The sequence below is a fragment of the Hyaena hyaena genome, unplaced genomic scaffold (assembly GCF_003009895.1).
Source record: "Hyaena hyaena isolate Hyena2069 unplaced genomic scaffold, ASM300989v1 scaffold_111, whole genome shotgun sequence".
NCBI lineage: Eukaryota > Metazoa > Chordata > Mammalia > Carnivora > Hyaenidae > Hyaena > Hyaena hyaena.
In genome coordinates this window covers 80,991-87,678 of record NW_024080743.1, presented here as the reverse complement: position 1 = coordinate 87,678, position 6,688 = coordinate 80,991, and the positions used below count along the sequence as shown (strand labels likewise).

Here is a 6,688-nt window from a genome sequence, read left to right as displayed (position 1 = left end):
GGTAGTTCTATTTTTTAATTTTTTGAGGAACCTCATACTGTTTTCCATTGTAGCTACACCAATATACATTCCCCTCCAATAGTGCATGACGATTTCCTTTTCTCTACATCCTCACCAAAAGTTATTTCTTGTCTTTTTGATAGCAACTATTCTAATAGGTAATATCTTAATTGAGGTGATATCTCATTGTGGTTTTAATTTGCATTTCCCTGATGATTAGTGATATTAAGCATATTTTCATGTATCTGTTGGCCATCAATATGTCTTCTTTAGAAAAATGTTTATCCAAATCCTTTCCCCATTTTTGAATTGGACTTCTTTTTCGCTATTAGGTTTATATGTTTTGGATATTAACATTTTTCTTTTTAATTTTTTGAATGTTTTTATTCATTTTTTGAGAGACAGAACATTAGCAGGGTAAGGGCAGAGAGAGAAGGAGACACAGAATCTGAAGCAGGCTTCAGGCTCTGAGCTGGCAGCACAGAGTCTGATGCGGGGCTCAAACCCACAAGCCATGAGATCATGACCTCACTGAGCTGAACTCCGATACTTAACTGACTGAGCCACCCAGGTGCCACTGGATATTAACTTTTTATCAAAAATCAATATACAAATACGTTTCCCATTCACTAGGTGCCTTTCATTTAGTTGATGGTTTCCTTCGTGTGTGGAAGCTTTTTAGTTTGAAGTAATCCCACTTACTTATTTTTGCTATTGATGCCTTTGCTTTTGGTGTCAAATTCAGAAAATGTTGCCAAACGAACGTCAAGATTACCATTCACATTTTCTTCCAGGGGTTTTATGCTTTCAGATCTTACATTCAAGTTTTTAATCCATTTTGAATTATCCTTTGTGTAGAGGGTAAGATAGTGGTCCACTGTCATTCTTCTGCATGTGGCTGCCCAGTTTTCTCCGCACCACTTATTGAAGACCCTGCCTATCCCCATTGTATATTCTTGCTTTGTCATAAATTAATTGAACATATAATAATGGGTTTATTTCTGGGTTCTCACTCCTGTTTCATTGATTCATGTATCTGTTCTTAGGCCAATACCATACTGTTTTGATTACTATAACTTTCCAACCATAGTTTACATTCAGGGAGCATCATGCTTCCAGCTTTGTTCTTTTTCAGGATTGCTTTGGCTGTCTGGGGTCCTTTTACTGTCCCATACAAATTTTAGAATTGTTTTTTTCTATTTCTGTGAAACATGCCACTGAAATTTTCAAAGAGATTGCACTGAATCTGTAGATTGCTTTGGGTAGTACAGATATTTTAACAATATTAATTCTTCAAATTCATGAACACAGAATATCTTTCCATTTATTTGTCTTCTTCAATTTCTTTCATTCATGTCTAACAGCCATCAGTGTATAGGTCTTTCACCTCATTGGTTAAATTATTCCTAAGTATTTCAGTTTTGTTTTGTTTTTTTGGATATTTGAAATGCAACTTTATTCTAATTCTGAATGAAAAGGGATGGGAAGGACAGTGACAAATGAGATTTCACCACCGGATATTGTGATGTGACTACCGCAGTCTTATATTTGAAACTCAGGAAGGAAACAACTGTGTTCCAAAACAGCTAAATGTGCAGGTCCAAAAACTGAGAGTATACAATGCCACATTCACTCTGAAGCCCATTCTTCTCCATCAGTATCCCAGAGATGAAGCACATGTTCCACTCAGCTAGACAATAAAGTTGCAAACACGCTGCACCACTGATGTCACAGGACACTTGCCTATGAAACCAGACGTCTGACTCTGGGCTCCAGCTGCACTTTCTCAAAGGTCGTCATCTTCACCCAGGAGAGCAGTTGTCTGAACAACCTCTAGATCACACTCACACTGTGCTGCCAAAGTTGGATCCATGACAACCTCTGGTGGGGCAGGGGCAGGCATGGTAACAAACTCCAAGATAGAGGCTCCAATGAGTTTTCTAACAAGCCACAGGAAGGGCTGTTAAAAGTTGTAGTTACTTTTGGCAGAAATGTCACAGTGCTGAAGGTTGGTCTTTCGGTGGAAGACCATAGACTTTGCCTTCACTTTCTTGTCCTGATGTCCATTTTATTGCCACACAGCACAATGGGGATGTTTTCACATGCTTGTACTAGATGTCTATGCCAGTCAGGCAGGTTCTCCTAAGTAATTTACATCAAATGTTATAATGGTGTACTGGGCTTGAATATAATAGCCATCTCTCAGCTCACAAAATTTTCCCTGACCAGCTAGCTGTATTCCATACATTGAACTTAATAGGCCCTCTGTCAGCATGGACAACAAAGGGATAGACCTCAACATCCAATGTGGCTGCATATTTCTCAAATTCACCAGTCAGATGACATTTCATGAACATAGTTTTTCCAGAACCACCATCGCCAACCAATACAAGTTTGAACTGGAATTGGGGTTCTCCTTGGGCAGCCATCACGCTGTTGCTCCCAGAAGTGTCTCCAGCCCATCTGGCTAAACAGTATTTCATTCTCTTTGATGCAGTCATACCTGGGATTGTTTCCTTAATTTTTCTTTCTGATGGTTCATTATTAGTAGATAGAAATGCAACTAATTTGTTTCTACTGCTTTTGTGTCCTGAAACTTTACCAAATTCATTTATCAGTTTTTACAGTTTTGGGGTGGAGTCGTTAGGGTTTTCTATATAAAGCATCATGTTATCTGCAAATGTTGAGTTTTACTTCTTCCCTTCCAGTTTGGATGTCTTTTATTTCTTTTTCCTGCCTAACTTCTCTGGCTAGGACTTCCAATACCATATAAATAAAAGTGGCAAAAGTGGGCATCCTTGCCCTGATTCTGATTTTCAAGGAAAAGCTTGCAGCTTTTCTCCATTCAGTATGATGTTAGCTGTGGGCTTGTCATTGATGGCCTTAATTATGTTGAGGTACATCTCCTCAATACCTGCTTTGGTGAGAGTTTTTATCATCAATTGATATTTGTCAAATGCCTTTTCTGCATCTATTGAATTGGTTATATGATTCTTTTTTTTTTTTTTAATGTTTTATCCATTTCTAGTAGAGAGAGAGAGACAGCGTGAGCAGGGGAGGGTCAGAGAGAGAGGGAGACACAGAATCTGAAGCAGGGTCCAGGCTCTGAGCTGGCAGTCAGCACAGAGCCCGACGCGGGGCTTGAACCCACGAACCGCGAGATCATGACCTAAGCAAAAGTCGGACACTTAACCGACTAAGCCACTCAGGCGCCCCGGTTATATGATTCTTATCTTCATTTTGTTAATGTGGTGTAGCATATTGATTGATTTGCAGATACTGAAACACTTTTGAATCCCTATAATATATATCCTACTTTATCATGGTGTTTGATCCTTTTAATGTATTGTTGAATTTGGTTTGCTAATATTTTGTTGAGGATTTTCTGCATCAATGTTCATCAGGGATAATGGCCTGTAATTTTCTTTTCTTGTGTCTTTGTCTGTTTTTGGTATCAGGAAATGCTGGTCTCAGAAAATGAGTTTGAAACTGTTCCTTCCTCTTCTTTTTTAGACGAGTTTGAGAAGATTGGGATTAATTCATCTTTGAATGTTTAATGAAATTCACTAGTGAAGCTGTCTGGTCTTGGACTTTTGTTTGTAGAGTGCTTAAACTACTGATTCAATCTCCTTACTATTAATTGACCATTCTGATTTTATGTCTCTTCATGATTCAGACTTGGAAAGTTACATGTTTCTAGGAATTATTCATTTCTTCTAGGTTGTCCATTTGCTGGCATACAAATGTTTATAGCCGTCTTTGGTGACCCTTTGTATTTCTGTGGTATCAACTGTAGCATTTTCTCTTTCATTTCTAATCTTATTTCTTCTTTTTCTTGGTGAGTCTAGCTAAGGGTTTGTCAATTCTGTTTATCTCTTAAAAGAACAAGCTTTTAGGTTCATTGATATTTTCTGTTGTCTTGGTAGTCTCTATTTCATTTATTTCTGCTCTGATCTTTGTTATTCTTTCCTTCTATTAACTTTGGACTTCATTTATTCTTTTTTTTCAAGTTATTATTTAAATTTTAGTTAACATATAAGGTAATGCTGGTTTCAGAAGAACATATAACTTACAGTTTTTGAATCTCCAAGAATAGTTATCATACCAGTTATCACATAGAGCTTTCCCCAAACTTATATAACCACAAAGCCCTTTTTGGTATGGAGTCCTTTAGCATATAGTGTCCCAGCAACAGACTTTGTATGTTCTTTTACCAGAGCTTCTCAGATTTTCATGGGCATATGAATCACCACCTGGGGATGGCACAAGAGTGCCAATTCTGATTCAGTAGATCTGGGATAGAAGTCTGAGATTCTGCCTTTCTTACGACCTTCCTAGAGCTGCTAGCATTACCAGTCTTCAAACACACTTTCTAAGCAAGCTTCTAAGTCAAAAGCTTTATTTCCACCAATCATGTTTGTCTTCCTACATTTCCTGTCTTGGTCAATGGTGTCACTATCCACACAGTTACTCAACTAGAAACTTGGACACCAACTTCCCTTTCCTTCACTCCTCCTTCAAATTTAACCACACCTCAAATCCAACTTATTGCCAAGTTATGTTTGTCCCTTGAATCCAGTCCACCATCTCCATTTCCATTAGCTTTGTCAGGACTTTAGTATCTTTCCATGGACTATGAGTAGCCTCTTAACACTTCTTCCTGCCTTTAATTGTTTCTGTCCAAATTGTTGCTGCACACAATTAATCAGGTCAGTCCCTCACTTTAAAATTGACACTGGTATCCCACTGCCCACCCAACAAACCCCAACTGTTCAGCATTGAAATATTCCAGGTCCCGCAAAATCTGATCTCAGGAAATCTTCACTCTCACTAATTCAAGACACAACAAGGACTGTGGTCATATCAGGTTGCTCACCCTCCCCTGAACACACCGTGCATGTTCCATCTCTGGACCTTTGTTCAAGCTCCTCCCTAGTCAGTATTGTCTTTCTCCCACCTTCACCACCTAGAGGAAAACTCTCATTCTTCCTAGTCTAAGTGTAATCTTCTTTGTTAAATATCCCCAATTATAATGAATTTTTACCTCCTTTGTGCTCCCAAAGATTTTTTTTTTATAACTTCGCTTATAGTTTCATTAATGTTGCCTTATAACCATTTATACATGTGTTTTTCTGGCTAGCTCCTTAAGGACAATGATCATGCATGGCACACAATACATGTTTATTCCTTTATTTATTCAAAAAATCACCTTATATATGTGATGAATGAGTAATTAAGCAAATGAGCATATCGGATGGAGGACAAACTGCTCTGAATTCTTTACAAAGTAAGGTTGATCATTAAATAATTTGGGAGTTAGAGGTGCCAACACTCTGCACAGTCAAAAATCCATATATAACTTTTGACTCCCCCCAAATTTAACTACTAATAGCATACTCGTAAAGCCTTACCAGTAACATAATCAATTAACACATATTTTGTACATTCTATGTATTATATATGGTATTCTTACAATAAAACAAGTTACAGAGAAGAAAAGGTTGTTAAGAAAACTGTAAGGAGGGGGTGTGCCTGGGTGGCTCAGTCTTTAAGCATCTGACTTCAGCTCAGGTCATGATCTCACAATTTGTGAGTACAAGTCTCACATCAGGTGAGCTCGAGCCCCATTTCAGGTGAGTGTGAGCTCTGCTTCAGGTGAGCCCTGCTTCTCTCTCTCTCTCTCTCTCTCTCCCTGCCCCTCGCTCACTTGCACACTCCTCTCTCTTTGAAAAAAAAGGAAAAGGAAACGAAAAAAAAACAGAAAATTATAAGGAGGATAAAATACACTTACAGTAGTATCTTGTATTTATAAAATAAATAAATAAAACAAATATACACACATTTCAAACCCCTGCTGTCCAAGGGTCACCTGTATAGACAACAGACCACCTGAATAAAATGCAGATTACTAGAAGCCAATCTAAGACCTACTGAATCAGAATTTTGAAGAGATGGGACCTTAGAATCTAGGTTTGAGCAAGAAATCCAAGTGACTCTTATTCAGGCTAATGTGTGCAAACCACTATCATTTAAAAGTAAACAGGTCAATGGTACCAACTTGTACTCCTAAGGATTTAAAAATATTGGAGATAAAAATTCTCCTGGTCAAAGGGAAAACCCTGTAAGGCAATGAAAAAAGTTAAGAAAGCATATTTAGTGTCAATAAAGAACAAAATAAAGATTTGGTAAGTCTTTTGAACAAAAAGCTTGCTGTTGAGCTCATGATAGTTCTTTTTAATATTTTCTGGTCAATGACAATTTAAAACATGTACACAGTAATTATTTCAGTAAAGCTACGATATTCAAGTTGCCACATTTTTCTGAGGCACAAGAATTGTTAAGTTCTCTCTCTTTCCTAGGCAGTATTTTAAAACAAACTGATTCCTAAATCACAATTGAGATCACCTACTCTGTTACTGGGATCGACACAAAACTGAAGGCCATCTTGATGAATATAAGAGCTAAATGAAAGTTAAATTTGTCACATTCTTTACCATGCTGCACACTTTCAGAGTTTCATTAAAAAAAAAAAAAAATCCACATAATTAGTTTAGCTTTACCAGGGAAAAAAATTTTGAATGACAAGGTCAGGCTCCTGACCTTTTAGTAAATTAGAGAAGATTGCCATAAATTGCACAATATAATGAAACACCAATTTGCATATTTGCTGCTATATTAAAAGGGATCA

General features: G+C 37.4%; 1 pseudogene; it reads right to left on the bottom strand.

Moving 5' to 3' along the window:
- Positions 1–1,786: 1,786 nt before the first annotated feature.
- LOC120234534 lies at positions 1,787–2,429 on the bottom strand (annotated as a pseudogene).
- Positions 2,430–6,688: the final 4,259 nt, after the last annotated feature.